This window comes from Carassius carassius, chromosome 3 (assembly GCF_963082965.1).
Source record: "Carassius carassius chromosome 3, fCarCar2.1, whole genome shotgun sequence".
Classification (NCBI taxonomy): Eukaryota; Metazoa; Chordata; class Actinopteri; order Cypriniformes; family Cyprinidae; genus Carassius; species Carassius carassius.
In genome coordinates this window covers 35,721,380-35,742,526 of record NC_081757.1, presented here as the reverse complement: position 1 = coordinate 35,742,526, position 21,147 = coordinate 35,721,380, and positions in this window count along the sequence as shown.

Below are 21,147 nucleotides of genomic sequence, written 5' to 3'. Positions count from 1 at the left end.
AAGTTAATTCTTAATAAATAATAAGTGAGGGGTTGACATTGATTTCACAGGTAATTTAAATTATTTTATATATTTTATATCTGACACATACTGTACAGCCACACATTTCTTCAGGGCCTCTTTTTTTCAGTTTTTCTTGGGACGCTGGGTTTAGCGAACAATAGTTAAAATGTATTTTTTATCTCTGTTCCTGAAAATTATAATCCAAATACAGATATCTGTGCTGCACATTTTACAGAGGACAGCTTCCTCTATCTACATGAGTTCAATGCCGGATTCGCCCAAAAGCTTGTTCTCAAAGATGAACATATTAGATAGTTGGCTACACTCGATCTACAAAGACAAAACTAATGGTGCTTCATTACAGTCAGTATCAATCACTATAGAACCGTAGTCTGTAATCAAAGAATCCCTTCGAGGACAGTAGTAAACTTAACTACTAAAGCTTTTGTAAGGATAAAGTCGTATATCAAAATATAAACAGCAATAGCATTTACAAATAACAGCATATTTAAAAATATCAGAAAACTACAAAAATAAATAAATAATTAAATACCATTCTAACATGTAACAGTTTACATAAACAACAACAATTACTGGCAATTAAAGACACGTATGTAAATACACAGGATAACTAACTTTACCTTGTCTGCATGCAGGAACAACTATTGATCTGCATTATTTTAAAATGAAAAACACATTAACAAGTTAAACAACTTAACCCAACCACATTGTAATACTCAGGTGGGCTGACAAGTTAACACTTGAGTAGTTACTGAGGGGTTCTTATGTTTTTCCCTTCAAAACAGGGCCGTGCACAGGGGGGTGGCACGGTGGCTATAGCCACTGCCCCTTTGCCATCAATCAGCTGAGTTGCCCCTCTAACCAATCCCCCTATCAACCCCAGCCCCAAAGCTGTCTGTTACCGCTCCTCTAAAGATTCACTGATTCCGCTAATCCGCTCTGTGTTTCCTGCCCGCTCCGCAGAATCACTCACAATCTGTGAACCGATCTCTGGAGAGTGGAGACACCCGAAGGTTGTTGCATTAACAGGTAGATGCATTACGATCTCCATTAGTCAGTGGTTGTGTAAGGAATCCTTATCTGAACTGCTATTTTCCTCCTGGTCGGCAGGTGGCGTCTCTCACCAGACTCCTGCTGAACACTACCACTCATTATGCCTGATGCATCATACCTGTATCTTGCCCTATTTAAGTGTGTTTGTGCCATGCCTTATTGTTCAGTCTTGAGCCTATGTTACCTGTTGCAAGCTAAGTCTGTTAAAGTTTAAGTTTAAGTCTTTGGACCCTTGTGTCTATTTTTCTTTGTACTGTTTTTTGGAAGCACGGCTTCTCTTGTTTTGTTGCACCTTTTATTAGTAAAGTTTGTCTTTTGTTGAAGACCCACGACTCCTGGCCGTTTGATGATCCCTGCTCTTGGATTCATTTAGTGGGGAGTTAGCTCAATCCATTAACTCAGTGATTTTGGACCCAACAGACCCGGGTTCAATCCCCACCTAGAACAGCCCCGTTACAGGTTGATTCAAAATATCCATTGAATACAAAATATCCATGTTCTTAGAATTAGAATGTTTAATCAAATTATTGTACCTGATCAGATCTAATATAGATAAAACCAAATTTGCTGTTGTCAGAATTTGTAGACAAAAAAATAAATAAATACAGTAATTATTACTAGTAATCAGACAGAATCTGATTCAAACCCATGTAAAACAAATAATAATTTAAAAACTAATTTAATAATTTCCTTTTCCCGTCATATTTATTTTTCTTAAAGTTACATTTAAAAAAACAACAACAACAACAACAACCAAATGAAGTTTAAAATTCAATATTTAATTGTTTGTTTCTGAAACAATATGTTGAACACCAGAGTTGTAGCCTTCCTAAAAACAGACTAAACAGAGATTTTGTTAGCCATTAGTGACTACAGCTGGAAAGATATTTTTATTTATTTATTTGTATTTGTTTTCATAGCAATATCTGGCATCACTGCCAGAACTCAAACTGATAGTAATCAAAAGAGCCCACAGGCAGGATACCACATTCGGTAAGGCAAAAAAAAAAAAAAAAAAAAAACTTTCATATAACACTACAGAGAACTGTAGAACAAGTATGTTATGTCTGTTATTTCATATTGTATTTAAATTTTCAGTTGTGCCATATATAGCAATGGGTATTAACAAAGTCCTTTCAGGCAAGTCGTGCCACTCTGCCGCCATCTTGGCAATGCCTCCGGGCAGCTATTTCAGAATAACAAGACCAGCTCCTATCTAAATGAATGGGCAGAGAGTCAGAACTGCACTTTCACTAGTCACCTGGACATAAAAACTACATATGATAAAATATGATAAAAATCACTGAAAATTTAAATCGATGACTTTCCCCCAAAATAAGGTTTAAAATGCCTTTTTCCCCACAGGTTATACCTTTACTACGCATGCGCAAGGGTTCCTCAACTGTGCGCATACGTCAGTGGAACCAAACGATAGGATTAAATGTTTCCCGGCTTGACTGTTAAAAGCAGATGATTGGCTTTCCAGTGGGAGGGGCGGGACATGTGCACACAACCGCCATCTTTGACGTTACGGGTTTTCCTTATATAGTTGTATTGAGGATTGAGGAAGTGGCATGTCTCTTATAAACTGTCTCTGGTATTAATAAAAACTATAAGTAATAGGCCTTAAGGCCTTAATTAAAAGTAATTGCTTAATGAATAATAAACAACAAAATTATATACCCCTAACCCAAAGTAATGGTGAAATGTGTTATTATTTAACAATGCTCATTCCTCCAAAACAGAAAAAACATCTTTCACAAACATCTACATATCTGTCTCTTTTAAAGTGTTTATTGTATATAATTAGTCGGGTTATTATAGCACAATTCCCACCCAGACCACACTAATTTTCAAACCCTGGCTACAGACATGGTGCCTTCCATTCCCCCCATGTGTTTCCCCTTTATAAAGTCTGGCAGAAATGATGGGTGATACGAAAATACATGATCACATGGCAGTAAAAATGTACCGTTGCCAAAATACAGGGGGTGGGTCAACTTAACCCACTCTCCTCTACTTCCATTGAAGATGAGGCAGAAGCAGACTCAGAGAGTGAGGGATATAGAGTGAGAATCATGCCAAAACCTCACACACACACAAAAAGTGTTTTACTCACACCCAACGATTCACAAACAAACTCAGCGTGGTTTGCAAATACAAAACATCACTCACAAACTAATGCATTTTGTTCTGCAAATAAAAAACGTAGCTATCAAACAAATACAGTACGTTTTACATATACAAAGAAACGTATTTCTTCATTGACAAAAATATCCTCCAACTACAAACTAAAATCTTTTAAGTACAAAAAAAAGTCCTTCAATTAAAAAAAAACCTTCAAGTACAAAAAAAAATCTTTCAAGTACAAAACAAAATTCTACAAGTACGATCACATGACTTTTGGCACTAATTTTCCGCCTTGCTGCTCCACACGCAAATGCCTTCAGATCCACACACATGCTAGTAAACTGTCATGTAATTCGCTCTCCACAACACCAGGTGGCGCTGTTATCGACTTGCTTGGCGCTGCCACCGACATGAAAACAGAAGAGAATAAGAAACGCTAGCGTTGGGGACTAGCTTTAATGTCTATGATGGGGGCGTTTTGAACACGATGAGCGGCCAAATAGGTGAGTTTGCAGTCGTTGCTGGTGAAAAATCAGCCTGAAGGGGTTGTTATTCGCTATAACAACCACCTCGCTATACATGATCCGCTTATTACATTGCTGCCTACAAAATAAATAAATAATTTGACACAAAATATTGATTTAAAAATTAGTTTATTGATTTTAAAAACGATTGTATTGCTTCCGCTAAACAAAATAGTCCGTTCCGCGTCCATAGCAACGGTCTGTTTTTCATGGCAAGGGTGTGTTTAGATCACTGATCAGTGGTTTAGACCTCCAAATCAACCCTGGTCTTCTCCTGCCAGTGTCTCATAGAATATAGAGGCTTCATTCCATGTCAAATCAGTCAGAATCCAGGAAAGTGATTGCAGGAAAGAGTTTTTCTATATTATGTTTGGGTCCCAAAACCAAGGCCTGTAAAAAATATTTATATTTTTGTCAGTCCTTTAGATTTTCATTTTTATAGCATCAAAAACACTATCAGAGAACCATGTTTGGGCATTAATATCTTAAAGTGTTATTCATAGCCTCACCAAACTTTGCAGGATGGAAGACAAACATGGGTAACACTTTAGAATACTGTTTCTTACTTACTACATAACTAATAAGGAGTTATTGAAGAACTAACAGGTGATTATTCATTAACACTTAACTCGCTACTGTTAACTACTAAGGAAGATGTGTTAATTAATTAGTACGTAATATAATTTTATGATTATGTTAAGTAACAGTTAGCTAATCAATAACTAATGTATTCTGTCCTACCTCCTGAAGAACTACTATTAATTATCTACTAGTTAGGGTTCAAGAAAAACTTATTTTGAACCTGAAACATTAGGCTTATTCTAAAGTGAAAATGTTGCGAACCCATTAGTAATTAATAAAGAATTATTAGATAATTCCTCAAGAATTACTTAGAATCTGAAACAGTATTCTAAAGTGAAAACATTGGAAACCCATTAGTAATTAATAAAGTGAAATAAAGAAAATGTAATGATTGATATCATATGGATGCAGAAAATGAGTTTATAATAACCTCCATATCAGGGGTTTAGCTATTTACCCAAATCTAGGGCCTTGTAGAAACTCAATAGTCATGCAGTACAAACTTTGGTTCAGTTATACTAAGAAAATGTTTGTCTTCCATCCTGCAAAGTTTGGTGAGGCTATGAATAACACTTTTAAAGATATTAATACCCAAACATGGTTCTCTGATAGTGTTTTTGATACTATAAAAATGAAAATCTCAAGGACTGACAAAAATATTATTATTTTTACAGGCCTTGGTTTTGGGACCCAAACATAATATAGAAAAACTCTTCATCTCTTCATCTGCGATTTCGATACTTTTTCGATACTTTTCCTGAAAAGGGAAAATACACTCTCAAATATCATTTTTGTGCTTTATTTTAAAACCGGGACAACATTCTAATCATATAACACACTAATAAATGAACATATGAACAGCAGATATATTAAACATTTGAACAAAATATAAAATATCAAATTAAAAAAAATAAATTAGAGCAATGACATTCAAGGTAAATAAAGAATACATTTAGCAGCATTATCTCATTTATCATAAGAAACATGAGTAATACATTTATCTTGTCTCTGAACTTTGAATAAAAATATGAACAGCGATTATATTAAACAATGTTTCTGAACTCAGAACATTAAATGTCAAAAGATAAATATCAATTTAAGCATTCAAGTAAAAAAAAAAAAAAAGCTAATAAAATTTAGCAGCAATATCTCAGAAATTGTAAATTATTCTGTCAGTTGTGCAAACTTTTCTTTCAGAGGAGAAAACCCAGCCAGTGAGCTTTAATGAGCGTCATCTTTAATGAGCGTCATCTTTATTGAGCGTCATCTTTTTCTACCAGTCATGGACCAGGGGCCACAGTATCACTTGTGCTTGCACATGCAGCCTAGTGATGCGCGGGTCGGGTTTTTTTTCCAACCCGCGGGTCCCGACTCCCGCTTTTATGAAATTATTTGGCCCGCCCCAGCCCGCAAATAAAGTAAAATTTATTTTCTAATTTCTCGTTCACTGAAGTTCCTCCCTCCACAGCAGCGTGCAAGCACGGTGCTATTAGCAGCGCATGCGCAGCTTGTGAACAGCTCTGTGAACTGTTTCATCCTGTCAAAGAGTTACTCAAGATGTGACGGAGCATGTGCTTTGTTGAACGAGATCGAGAGATCTACTTTTGAAGTATCGGTGCACCGTGCAACACTACTGAGATGTTGCTGCAACCACTTTCCTGGATTCTGACTGATTTGACATGGAATGAAGCCTCTATATTCTATGAGACACTGGCAGGAGAAGACCAGGGTTGATTTGGAGGTCTAAACCACTGATCAGTGGTCTAAACACACCCTTGCCATGAAAAACCGACCATTGCTATGGACGCGGAACAGACTATTTTCTTTAGCGGAAGCAATACAATCGTTTTTAAAATCAATAAACTCATTTTTAAATCAATATTTTGTCAAATTATTTGTTATTTTGTAGGTAGCAATGTAATAAGCGGATCATGTATAGCGAGGCTGTTGTTATAGCGAATAACAACCCCTTCAGGCTGATTTTTCACCAGCAATGACTGCAAACTCACCTATTGGCCGCTCATCGTGTTCAAAACGTCCCCAATGCTAGCGTTTCTTATTCTCTTCTGTTTCCATGTCGTTGGCGGCGCCAAGCAAGTCGCTAACAGCGCCACCTGCTGTTGTGGAGGGCGAATTACATGACAGTTTACTAGCATGTCTGTGGATCTGAAGGCATTTGCGTGTGGATCAGCAAGGCGGAAAATTAGTGCCAAAAGTCACGTGACAGTTTTTCGTACTTGTAGAATTTTGTTTTGTACTTGAAGGATTTTTTTTTTTTAATTGAAGGATTTTTTTTTGTACTTGAAAGATTTTAGTTTGTACTTGGAGGGTATTTTTGTCAATGAAGAAATAAGTTTCATTGTTTATGTAAACTGTACTGTATTTGTTTGATAGTTACGTTTTTTATTTGCAGAACAAAATGCATTAGTTTGTGAGTGATGTTTTGTATTTGCAAACCACACTGAGTTTGTTTGTGAATCGTTGGGTGTGAGTAAAACACTTTGTGTGTGTGTGTGTGTGTGTGTGTGTAAGGTTTTGGCATGATTCTCACTCCATAGAGGGAGGGCCCACTCTTATTTAATATATTTTACATCTGACACATACTGCACAGCCACATATTTCTGTGAGGCCCTAGTGATATTCTAACAGACATTGTAATCTTGAAAATGTTGTTTTGTGCTTATCACAATACAGTCAATGTCTTCATTAAGTATGAAAATTATTTTTGACAAGAGACCATAAAGAGACCATTTTTTTATATATTTTTAAATATTTTTATATTACTGTCACTAAAGGGTGTTTTTGTGTCAGAGACATATTGAACTGACACTGAATACAGCCCCTAATATTTAACTAAACGAATCATGGGCTTCTCAGTATCACTTAATAATTATTTAAAATGTTAATTTAATTAATTTATTATTATTATTATTATTATTATTATTATTATTATTATTATTATTATTATTATTATTATTATGTGTGTAACTTTGAAATAAACTACTTTTTGGTAAGAGTATAGCAGTCACAATCTCAACCTGTAGCCAATTTATTCGGGGGGATATAATATTCATAAATGAGTTTTTTCAAAGAACCAATTTGAGGTTCAGTCTTCTGAAAAAGACATTTTATGACCACGTTAAGCATACGACAAGACTAGGGCTGTAGCTATCGAATATTTTAGTAATCGAGTATTCCACCAAAAATTCCATCGATTAATCGAGTAATCGGATAAAATGTGTTTTTGCTTAAAGTGCGATATTAATTATGCAAGAGAAAATAAGACTCCTGGGTCTCTTAAAATGAACAACTCAGTTTCCTTTTTTAGAAAAAAAAAATATTTATATTTTTTAAATGCATAGAATGCAATGCATACATCAAAATTAATACCCATTGTTTCTCTGTCTGTACTTGTAATGTGAATAATGACAATAAAGTCGACAGATGAATTAAGTGCATTTAAGTGCCATTCAATTGGGGTTTTAAATAAAGCATTTTCTGAGATGCACATTAAACACATAAAACATTAATTTAATTTATCTTTTAATTATTGAAAATTAAGCAAACTGAACTTTTTGGTAAACAAAGGGGATTTACTATTAAAAATAAAACATGGAATATTCATATTCAGTAATATTCAGTTTCTTCAAAGAACGCTGTTGAGGTGCTAGCTTCTGAAAAAGTAATTTTATGACCATATTAAGCATAAAACAAGACAATAGTTTACTTTTAGACATGCTACTGTAGTTATTAGTAATTAATTACTTATTCTTCATTAATGGTTCATAGTTAACAAGTAGTTCGCAATGTGGACATTTTATTTAGTAATTACTGAATACCTAATAAGGAACTACTTTTTGTCCTCAATTTGCTGTAACTTACTGCTTTGTTAATACTGCTTCCATATTAGTTAATAGTATTATGTTCAATGTTAATGTACTACCTATTACTTACTACAGTACAGATCATTATTCTATAGTGTTACTTGAATTTACATAGAAACAAATAAGGGGGCAAACCAGCACAGGGAACTGGGGAAAACATGAACTAAACATAGGAAAAGCAACACAGAAACAATGGGAACCGAAACAACTTGATAGTCCTTAAACAAAAGATGGGGAAATAAGACAGGATTGCTCAAGATTGAGCAATAGGACTGCTTAAGATTGCTCAGCAATACTCAAGAAGTACCTTATCAGCCCCCAGGAACTACTAGTGACCTGAACCATTATTTTAAAGTGAAAAACATGGTAACACTTCAATGATTTTTCAAGCATCACCTTTTTAGCCTTCAAGAACTATTAATGATATGCATTATTGTAAAATTAAAAAGAAGAAGAAACTCTCTCCGCACTGCTCTCCAAACAAAAAAAAAAAAAAATCATGGATTTGATCAAGTGGTCTCTCAATGCAATTGACATCATCTTCTCGGCGAGAAGCTTGGGTTCAGGGGAACCTGACTGCCCTTCCAGAACGTTCGCAGCTGGCTACACGATGGACGCCTGGGAGAGGTGGCGGGATGTGTTTCTGGCGGCTCTTTCCGTGGGGGACATTCAAGATATCTACCTATTCAGAACCATGATAACAGGTCTTCTGCTGATTGGATTAGGCATTGCCCTGGTATATCAAGGAATTCAGAAAATGGAAACAGCTGTCTAAAGCCTCACAAGGCTGCCTGTCATGATTGAAGCAGTGGGCAGAGTGGTCATCACTGAGACTGGGACTATTAACTGCAATAAATTGGAATGCGGCTACTCACCCCAAGACCAAACAATCCCAATCTTATCTGTTTTCGGCTCCTCTCAGCCAGCACTGGCCTTAGCCAAGGCCGCTGTTGAAACAACAACTCCCCCGAAAGAGCACTGCAGTGAGACGCTCTTGTGTTCCTCCCCCTACTCCACAGACACATGCTGATTGTTGACTCTGTCTGGGACCTGATCAAAGCTGTCTCCATGGCAACTTGCTGTGTATCACGCTATGACAATCCTGCGGACTGAGGCACCTAGATTTGATGCCAGGAGTAGCGACTCTCCAGGCCTACACATACAAAAACTTTTACATACATACTGTGACGAGTCAGCTGCCTCCTCCCTGATTGTCACCGGCACCCCGTCCTAAATCGCTGCCCTTCACCAGGCTCCCGACTTTGAGTGGGTGTGTGAGAGGAGGGGCGCTGGACAAGTCAGGGCTGGCGGCGTGTGATGGGGCACACCTGAAGGAAATGGAGCCTCATCACCGCCGTTGTTTAAAAGCCCAACACGCCTCTCCTCTGGAGACCGGTCTCTTCCCCGTGAATGCACACTGGTGTCCTCGTGGGTCCAGGAAGGGTGCATTGAGGGTCTCCTGCGCCACCAGAGACGTGAGCTGCTGGACCCGTGATCCGGATGGGAACCGCAACCGTTTACACGGCCGTCGGGCCAGGATGCCGGGCCGTCCATCACCTGCCAGCTCCGCGGCCAATGAGAGTGATGCGGCCGCTAGAGGAAGCCGCCACCCCTCGCGCCCCGGACCGAATAGGGGAGCGCGTGCGGCCGCCGGACTCCGCCCCTTACCTGGACCCTTCCTCCATGAACACTGCCCGACCCACACGAACCCCGCAGCACGACGAGGACACCAGATTCCCTGTTTATTTTGGACACTCTTCCCCTTTGGCCACCTTTATCCCATTTTATTTGATTTTCTGTTAATAAAAGCCTCTCCGAGGCCTGACGCCATGCCCACTGTGTCTGTCTTGTGCTCCTCCCGCCACAATACACACACACATGCACATATATAAAGATATGCATTCACCCCCCACCCCCAATCCTTCGCTGCTTTGTACCACCAGTCTGACTAGCGGGTCTGTGACCAGCGCCGAGAATGGCTGCAGGACTGGATGGCTGCTTGCCTCTGCTGGGTTACTATTCCTGTGTTGCAAGTAGTGTATTTTCCATGCTGTACTGATTATGTGCTTATGTTGCTGAGATGTTTTTTCCTGTTCCCACACTGTACTCCCCACAGGAACATAGTCTGGGGGTTATTGTTTTTTTCTCCTCCCCTCCCTCATGTTATGCTGTATTTCTTCCTCAATCCCCTGTCTTCCTGTCCTGTCTACCCCCTTGTCATATTATATGTATGGACAGGTTGATGGCTAATTTCACTGGTACCTGTGACCAGTGACAATAAAGGGCTACTACTACTACTACTACTACTATATAAGAACAAGAAAAAAATGCTAACCAGTTAAATAACTTAACCCATCATTAATACTCAGGTGAGCTGACAAGGTAACACTTGAGTAGTTAATAAGGAGTTCATGTGTTTTTCTTTTTAAAATAATGGTTTAGATTACTGTAGTGGTTCTTGTGGGCTGACAAGTTAATGCATGAGTAACATGTGAGGAGTTGACATTGATTTCACGAGTAATTTAAGTTATTTCATATATTTTATATCTGACACATACTGTACAGCCATACATTTCTGTGAGTCCCTAGTGATAATCTAACATACATTGTAATATGGAAGATGTTGTTTTGTGCTTATTCTGCGATGCAGAATAAACAGGGAAATCGTGTGGCGGAGAGACATGCTTTCACATCAACGAAAGGTGGTGTACAGATGTAACAGTGTTAAAGAAGATGTGCTGTCATGATCTAGAAGTGCTCTTCGTTAATTGCAAACCTTTCTTTTCGCAGCAGGAGTTTTGACCGTTCATTCTTGTAAGTGTTTACATTTCTCCACAAGTGCATGTTGTCACGGTTCATGGGTCTGTGCGCTCATCTTGCGTCTCTGTCTGATTGTTTGTGTCTGTTAACTAGCACAGCAGCTGCGGTCTATGAGCGCCAGCTGCAGCTCATTTGCACTGCCTTTAAGTTTGGCTGGCAATCCTGTTCGTGTTGTTGGTTCATTGATTCTCATCTGTCTCTCCTGTCTAGTTGTTGTTCCTGTTCCTCCAGTTGGTATTCTCTGCACCTTATTCCTCGCCCACCTGGGATTCCTGCATTGGGTTTGAGTTACTGCAGCTTGAGCGATCTGCACCTTATTCCTCGCCCACCTGGGATTCCTGCCTTGGGTTTGAGTTACTGCAGCTTGAGCGATCTGGACCTTATTCCTCGCCCACCTGGGATTCATGTGCTGGGTTTGAGTTACTCCAGCTTGAGCGGTCTGGACGTGATTCATTTGGGGTTATGCCATCGTCTTCCTACGTTTTGTCATTGCTTGCTATCTGCAAATAAACCATTTTTGCCCTTGCACTTGGATCTCGAGACTTGATCATTGTGACACATGTGAGCTCAGCTTTACAGAAAATCACTGATCAGATCAAAGAGACAGAACAACAACACCTGGACTCTGTTTGAATCATTCTTGGGGACTTTAATAAAGCAAATATCTCCCATGAACTGCCAAAATACAGACAGCACATCACATGTCCCACCAGAGAGTGTAATATATTGGATCACTGTTACACCACAATAAAGAATGCATATCACTCTGTTCCATTGGCAGCTTTAGGACTCTCTGATCACTGTTTGGTTCAAACAGTGATCAGTTAATCAGCTAAATCAGTTATGAACTAATGAAGCAGAGAAGGATTTACAAACTTGTTACAACCTCACTGATTGGAGTGATTTTGAAGCTGCTGCCACCGATCTGGATGAGCTCACAGTAACTGTAACATCATATATCAGTTTCTGTATAGATATGTGCATTCCTACCAGGACTCATCTAACTTACACCAACAACAAACCATGGTTCACTGCGAAACTTAGACAGCCCTGTCAGGCCAAAGAAGATGCTTACAGGAAGGGAGACAATGTCTTGTATAAACAGGCCAAATACACACTGGAAAAGGAAATCAGAGTTTCAAAGAGGAAATAAGTACTCAGTTCACTTCCAGTGACTCAGCAGCAGTGTGGAAAAGGCTGAAAGAGATCACAACCTACAAGACACCATCCCCCAGCACTAACAATCTGAATGAGCTCTACTGCAGGTTTGGAAAAAAAAAACAACACCCACTAGGTTCGGGTATCAAAACCCGGTACCAATTTGGGGAAGTCATTGCCCAGTGGTTAGAGAGTTTGACTCCTAACCCTAGGGTTGTGGGCCCGAGTCTCAGGCTGGCAATACCACAACTTAGGTGCCCTTGAGCAAGGAACCGAACCCCCAACTGCTCCCCTGGCGCTGCAGCATAAATGGCTGCCCATTGCTCCGGGTGTGTGTTCACGGTTTGTGTGTGTTCACTGCTGTGTGTGCACTTTGGATGGGTAAAATGCAGAGCACGAATTCTGAGTATGGGTCACCGTACTTGGCTGAATGTCATGTCACTTTCTTTTAGGGAGCAGCTGTGGCCTAATGGTTAGAGAGCCGGACTGGTTAAAAGAAGGTGTAACCAGCGATCCGTGGGTGTGAGTGGTAGAATCCATGGTGGTGAAGAGTGGATGGGATTCTAGAGACAAAGACGATCAGAGACCAGGCATACACACGGGAGAATGCAAACAACGCTCTGACAAACACAACACGAAAGACAAGGCAATAAGTAGGTATTGGCTAATGAGTAGCAGCTGGTGTAGATGAACAATTAACAGAGACGCCCACATGAAACAATCATTGCTGATGAGAGACACACACAAACTCCACCCACATTTACCAACCGTGACAACACCACACTCATCAGCCTCATTCAGGATGGTGACAAATCTGCTTACAGACATGATGTTAAAGAGCTGGCTGTCTGGGGCAGTCTCAACAACCTGGAGCTCAACACGCTCAAAACAGTGGAGATGGTACCCCCCTGCTGTCCCCCCAGTTACCATCATTGACAGCACTGTGACTGCAGTGGAGTCATTCAGATTCCTGGCTACCACAATCTCTCAGGACCAGAGGTTGTACTCCCTTCGCCAGCTGAGGAATTCAACCTGCCACAGGAGCTGCTGAAACAGTTCTACTCTGCCATCATTGAATCCATCCTCTGCACTTCTATTACTGTCTGGTACATCTCAGCTACCAAATCTGACCTCAGAGGGTACAGACCTCTGTGTTGATACTACAGAGGGTAGACCAGACTGCTGAGCGAATCATTGATACAACCCTCCCTTCTCTTCAAGAACTGTACTCATCCAGAGTGGGCAAAAGGGCTGGCAAAATCACTCTGGACCCCTCACATCCAGCACACTCCTTCTTTGAACAGATGCTGTCTGGTCGACTCTACAGTGCTCTGAGGACCAGAACCACCAGACACAGGAACAGTTTCTTCCCTCAGGCAATCCATCACATGAACACTTGACAATAACTGTGGAACACACAACACTATTTATGCACTCATACTGTTGAGAAGGTGTGTGTCCCTAAGCTTCAAGGTGCAAAGCATGTGCCACACCCATCTTAGCTTGTTAATTTTTCTATTAACTTCTAGCTCCACCCACCTCATCTCAAGCCAATTAGGACACTATCAGGCTTTATAAATTGCACCTGTGCCCACAGCATGTTCCCTCTGGTGAACATGGATACACTGTGCAGAGGACTGAGTTCTTTCTCCTTTCTTTGTTTGTGTGCATAATTGACAATGTAATTGCCTTTATTTTGACACTTTAAATTATTCTGTATTTCTTAAGTTTGCCCTTAATGTTTTATTTTGCTGTATTTCCGGCTTAGGCATGTTCTTTAGTTATTTAGATGTGTATTTGAGATTATGAGTAAATGGCCTCATTTATTGTTTAAATTACTTTATTTCCTGTGAATTCAATGTTTATTGTTTATTGAAAACTAAAACATAATATTTCTGTTCCTCGTAGAAACCACACACACACACACACACACACACACACACACACACACACACACACACACACACACACACACATACAATACCTGATTGGAAGAAAAATAAAGTCCTTAACACCTGAGTGACTAGACTGGACCTGTTCTTACCGACAGCCCCATTGGCTTCAAGTTAGCTACCTAAGCAATCTCTTACTCCTTTTCACATACACTTATTTAATATTCATAAATTATTTTTTTCAACTAACCCATCTGAGGTGCTAGCTTCTGAAAAAGTAATTTTTTGATCATGTTAAGCATAAAACAAGACAATAGTTTACTTTTAGACATGTTACTGTTGTGATTAGTAATTAATTACTTATTCTTTATTACTTTTTCAGTACAGATCATTATTCTAAAGTGTTACTTAAATTTACATATAAACAAATGAGTGTGCAAACCAGCACAGGGAACTGAGGAAAACAGGAATTAAACACAAGAAAAACAACACAGAAACAATGGGAACCGAAACAACTTGAGAGTCCTTAAACAAAAGATGGGGAAACAAGATTGCTCAAGCTTGAGCAATAGGACTGCTTAAGATTGCTCAGCAATACTCAAGCATTACCTTATCAGCCCCCAGGAACGACTAGTGATGCAGATCATTAGTAGTTCTTGCAGGCTAAAAATGTGATGCTTGAATAATTACTTAAAGGGTTAGTTCGCCCAATTTGCAAAATTATGTCATTAATAACTCACCCTCATGTTGTTCCAAACCCGTAAGACCTCTGTTTATCTTCAGAACACAGTTTAAGATATTTTAGATTTAGTCCGAGAGCTCTTAGTCCCTCCATTGAAGCTGTGTGTACGGTATACTGTCCATGTCCAAAAAGGTAAGAAAAACATCATCAAAGTAGTCCATGTGACATGAGAGGGTCAGTTAGAATTTTTTGAAGCATCGAAAATACATTTTGGTCCAAAACTAGCAAAAACTACGACTTTATTCAGCATTGTCTTCTCTTCCGTGTCTGTTGTAAGACAGTTCAAAACAAAGCAGTTTGTCATATCCGGTTCGCGAATGAATCATTCGATGTAACCGGATCTTTTTGAACCAGTTCACCAAATCGAACTGAATCGTTTTAAACGTCTCCAATACGCATTAATCCACAAACGACTTAAGCTGTTAACTTTTTTAATGTGGCTGACACTTCCTCTGAGTTAAAACAAACCAATATCCCGGAGTAATTCATGTACTCAGACAGTACACTGACTAAACTGCTGTGAAGAGAGAACTGAAGATGAACACCGAGCCGAGCCAGATAATGACTCGTTCAAGAGTCAAGAGCCGTTTCTGTCAGATGTGTCCGTTTCGAGAACCGAGGAGCTGATGATACTGCGCATGTGTGATTCAGCATGAAGCAAACTGACACACAGAGTGTCTGAACCGAACTGATTCTTTTGGTGATTGATTCTGAACTGATTCTGTGCTAATGTTATGAGCCCAGGTAAACCGAAGTCTTGCAATCATCGCCAACGATGCCATTATGTCGAGCGCAAAAGAACCGTTGAACCGTTTTCTTCAATCGGTTTATTGAATCGAACTGTCAGAAAGAACTACTGGTGATCCGAAAACCGATGCAACCGGTTCTTGACTCGTGAACGAGTCATTATCTGGCTCGGCTCGGTGTTCATCTTCAGTTCTCTCTTCACAGCAGTTCAGTCAGTGTACTGTTTGAGTACATGAATTACTCCGGGATATTGGTTTGTTTTAACTCAGAGGGAGTGTCAGCCACATTAAACAAATTAACAGCTTAAGTCATTTGTGGATTAATGCGTATTGGAGATGCGAATCGTTTAAAATGATTAAGTTCGATTTGGTGAACTGGTTAAAAAGATCCGGTTACATCGAATGATTCATTCGCGAACCGGATATGACAAACTGCTTTGTTTTGAACTGTCTTACAACAGACACGGAAGAGAAGACAATGCTGAATAAAGTCGTAGTTTTTGCTAGTTTTGGACCAAAATGTATTTTGTATGTATGCTTCAAAAAATTCTGACCCTCTGATGTCACATGGACTACTTTGATGATGTTTTTCTTACCTTTCTGGACATGGACAGTATACCGTACACACAGCTTCAAGGGAGGGACTAAGAGCTCTCGGACTAAATCTAAAATATCCTAAACTGTGTTTGAAGATAAACGGAGGTCTTACGGGTTTGGAACAACATGAGGGTGAGTTATTAATGACATAATTTTGCAAATGGGGCGAACTAACCCTTTAAGTAATTATTCAAGCATCACATTTTTAGCCTGCAAGAACTACTAATGATCTGCATCATTTTAAAATGAAAAAAATAAATGAAAAAAACGCTAATAAGTTAAACAACTTAACCCACTAATACTCAGGTGGGCTGACAAGGTAACATGTAGTTATGGTAGTTCATGTGTTTTTCACTTAAAAAAATGGTTCAGATCACTGTAGTGGTTCCTGTGGGCCGACAAGGTCAGAAGATCATGGTAACCCACTAGTATTGATTTCTGTTACTAAATCAGCAAAATGAATTACTAACCAGAACCTTACAAAAACCTCAAAAGTTTACAATGATTTCAGTAATTACTATAGGAAGTTATCACGATCTTCACTTTAGAATGCTATCCAAAAAATGTGCAATTCCTTTAGAAGGATATGAATAAATAAAATCCAATACTTTACAAAACCCTTAAACGATTATAATGATTTCAGTCATTACTAGATAATTTATCATGTTATTCACTTTAGAATACTGGTCCAAATAATTAGTAATTCCTTCTAAAGAATTTGGTAATACTTGATTCATTACTAGTGGGTCTCCACAACCTTCACTTCCGAATTAATTATACATTATGCATTACTCATATTAATTATGAACCTGTATACAGAAGTTCTTGGTAGTTATTAGTCACTATTACATACTAATTAATTTCTTGTTAGATACTAGTAGTTACTAGAGTGCTAATATTGCATTACTTGTGTGTTCTTGTGTAGTTATCCATGTTGTTTAAGTTAGTTTTGTTATTAAAGTTATGTTTGCTGGTGTTATGGTTTAACTGGTGACCATCTGGGGATCAACTTACAGTTTCAGTGCCTCTGCTCCAGATGTGATGGAATGACTGCAGCAGATTAGTTGATTCTGAAATCACAAACTGACGTGTTATCAAGCTGTCTAATAAACACAGACTTGGCCATTACATGTTTTTGGTATTCTTGTTAAGATTACAAATTATCTGTATGATCCCCCGTAGTATCTGAAGTATAGAAAATAAACATAAAAAGTCTGCCTGGCACAGGTTTCAAACATACTAAGGAAAATCAAACTTTGACAAACAGTTACAAAGACACTGAGCTATCTACTGTAACAGCATGAGTTGATCCGCAGATATTTTGATTAAATGATTTTACTCTTGGCATGACATTATGCAGTTGACTGAATTTAGAAAATGTGCCTGCATTAACCAAATTCTTCAGAAGCAATTACTAATTATTTGGCCCAGTATTCTAAAGTGAATAACATGATAAATTATCTATGTTATCTGCGTTAACCTGCTTTTCCTATCATGAAAATGAACCATGGTTTTATTATAGTAAAACATATATATAATTTCATGGTTTATGAATTAGCATTTGGAACGATCAGACACACAACTATTTGTTATATTTAACAAATTATATCTAACGTCCCCTCATCAAAACAAAGGGTCTAATGACCCTTCCCCAAAATGCAACTATGACCTCAAAAAAGGAAGAACAGGCCTCTGGTTATCATGGTAACAAAGACATACATAAAGATAAGATTATTTTCCAACTCAATGGAATGTAGAGTTTTTACTCTAAATTCACATTGAAACAGATAAATGTACCTTTGTACTATACAGTTCATCCTAATTATATCACTCTCTAGATATAACCACCTGAGAAATGTAGGAACATATACCCAATTTCCTCATTTCTTTATTTTTCTTCTTTTTCACTTATGTATTTATACAAACTCTTTTAAATTAGCATATTAGAATTGCATAATATTGTTAACAGAGGTCACGGGTATGCCATGTTTGGTATCTTTCAGCTGCATTTTTAATGGTCAAAATGTTCATTTATATTATATGTTGGTAGCTATGGAAGGTATTTGTGTTACCAGAATCCTTAATAGTTTCTTCATCAACATCCAATCAAAGACCAGATGTGAAACATATGCCTCAGTACAAAAGGTTGTAAAACTTTCCTCCAAAAGGTACCATTCCTTATTGGCTCACATAAATCCTGAGGCGTGACATCGTCACCCTATATAGATCACTGATCCCCAGATCAGGGGTGTGTTTCCCGTACAACGACGTAACTTGCTGATTAACCACCATAGTACGATGCATTGTTATGGAAACGAACTAACTACTCACGACTGTTTCCCGAAACCATAGTACCTGTGTCGCAGATCCATGGTTCAAACTACGTTGATGTGAGCATAGACAGTAAAAGAAATGGACACAGCGAACCCGTTGGATTCAACGGAGAAAAATGAAGTCAATTAGAAGCACGCACTTCCTGGGGGTCGGGCGTACTGTCACGTGATGTCACGTGAGCAACCTGTAAGTCTTGTAATCGCTGTGCCAAGATAAATCTGAATCACCCACCGAATCTTGCAGAAAAGGCGAGCGTGAACAGGAGCAAATTTTGGTAAGTATTCTGATTAATTATCTCCCTTGACTTCATGCCTCCATGTCCCCCCGATAGCCTCATAGACAGTAAAAGATTGCCTGCGAGCTTCTCCTCCTGTCCATACGGTAATTTCTCTACTGTGCGACAGAGAGTCGCTGGTTATGACACAATCATTAGCCTATTTTTTACAAAAACTGCTTCTACGGGACCATAACGTAAGATACAAGGTAATGGAGCCTTTATACATTTTCGTGTTTCTTTAGAAATAATTAATGGACAAATGGAGTCTTTAAACGCCTCAGATGTAAAGTTATTCGCTGTCAAAGTGACGCCAAAATGAATGGGAGTCAATGGAATGCTAACAGCAGGTGGGGGTCAGCTAGCCAATGGCGGCGCCCAGGGGTGCTTCAAAAAAATATGAAACCCTGCCCCCCTGGGTGTGAGCCTTCGTTCTTCGTAGATCTTCGATCTAATGTCAGACGGGCGACAGGAGCACATACCGCCACCTTCAGTAATTTGGTTTTATTTTCATCGACTCGAATTACGCTTTTGAAATGATGTTACGTAGGAGTCGAGTAATAACGAATCATTAATTTGTTCTGCAATATATTATATACACACACGGAGTAAAAAAAAATGTGCTCTTTTCTGATCACATTGTCAATAATTTCACAATTTCATATACATACTACTTAACCACAATTTAAATATATATATACAGCATATATATATTTATTTTATTATTATTCTTTTTTTATTATTATTATTTTTATTTTATCATTTTTTTTAACTGTTGTGGACACCTGATGCTTATTTTGCTAAATTTTTCCTATTTAAATCTCCTTGCCATTCTGCCATGTGTTAATGAAAATTACCCGAAACCACCAATTTTCAAAGCATGAAATTGCAGTTCTTTTGGAGGAGGGGGAAAATAATAAAGTCCAGCTATTTTCAAAGCTGCAAAACAGCATTACAAATGCTGACAAAAATAAAATCGGTGCAGAAATCACTCAAAAAATAAATGATGCTGGCTATGAATACGAAAAAAGCCCAGAAGTCAGGAATAAGTGAAGGGACTTTGCAAGTGTGACAAAACGGAGGGCTATGGCACGTTAGAGGTAAGCAAACAAGACTGATGGGGTATCAATTCAGTCCCTCCTATCCCTTCAGAGGAAGAGAAAGTTTTGGCCATCCTGGGGCCTGTTGCAATGGAAGGATCCTTGGAGGTATACAGTACATGTGTATCAACCAGGCCTTTGCCTTCAAAGTTCAGGCCTCCAACATCAGGCCCTCTCCAGTCTGGCCCTTCAACATCAGGCCCCCTCCTGCCTGGTCCTCTAACATCAGGCTTCATATCTTCAGAGGGCAATAAGAAGAAACAACGCTTTAAATTCAGTTGTTAGCTACACTGCATTATTATGCTGTTGGAAATTTATGGAGGTGGTGGGTGATGGCCTGATGGATGGGTGATGGAAGCACATATGACTCTATTGTGTGTGGCTGAAGAGGGTGCATGGCTTTGGTGATAGCTGGCTGCTGGAGACAGAGGATATCCTCTTCACCCATACCTGTGCAGCATCCAGCCACCATTGCAGCTTAAACCATTTCTTTAATATGACATAAAATCTGTTAAATATTTGGTTTATTTGCTGATATGCATTAAATGAACACTTAAAACACACACACACACACACAAAAATAAATTTGCAAACAGTGTCTATACTGTGTGTGTGTGTCTGTCTCTCTCTCTCTCTCTCTCTCTCTCTCTCTCTCTCTCTCTATATATATATATATATATATACGTACATTCACACACAAACACATTTGTAGAGATTATTCTATTTTATAATTCTGTAAAAACAACAAAATCACTCACTTATTTATACATTTTTGTTACTTTATTTTGGTACATTCATTTACTATAAAAATACTGATTTGAGTGTTAATATTTAATGTAAGTGAAAACATCAAACACATGGTTTTACCAATATTGTTATATGACAAATATGTATTTTGGAATGTTTTTACAAAGGTAACTCTACAAACTCACCGTTTTCCGCACAAACGAAATGATGGCTGCGTTCCAATCGGCATGATTAATGCTTTCAGAGGGCACTTCGAAGGGAGAATAATCGCGAGGGCCACGCTGCTATATAGTTTCAAACTGAATTTGTAATAAAAATAAAGAAGGCAAATTAGGTAATAAACTTTAACCACAACTTTAAGACTTTTATATCACTCAAAGAGGATGGTGAAATCTTCTAAAGGAATAGGGCATATGGTTGATAACTCTGAATAGAACACAGCCCAGGTGCGGCGCAATCAATGATGTCGACACAGAAAACTAACGACGAACTATGCAGGGGGGCAGGGTTTCATATTTTTTTGAAGCACCCCTGGGTGCC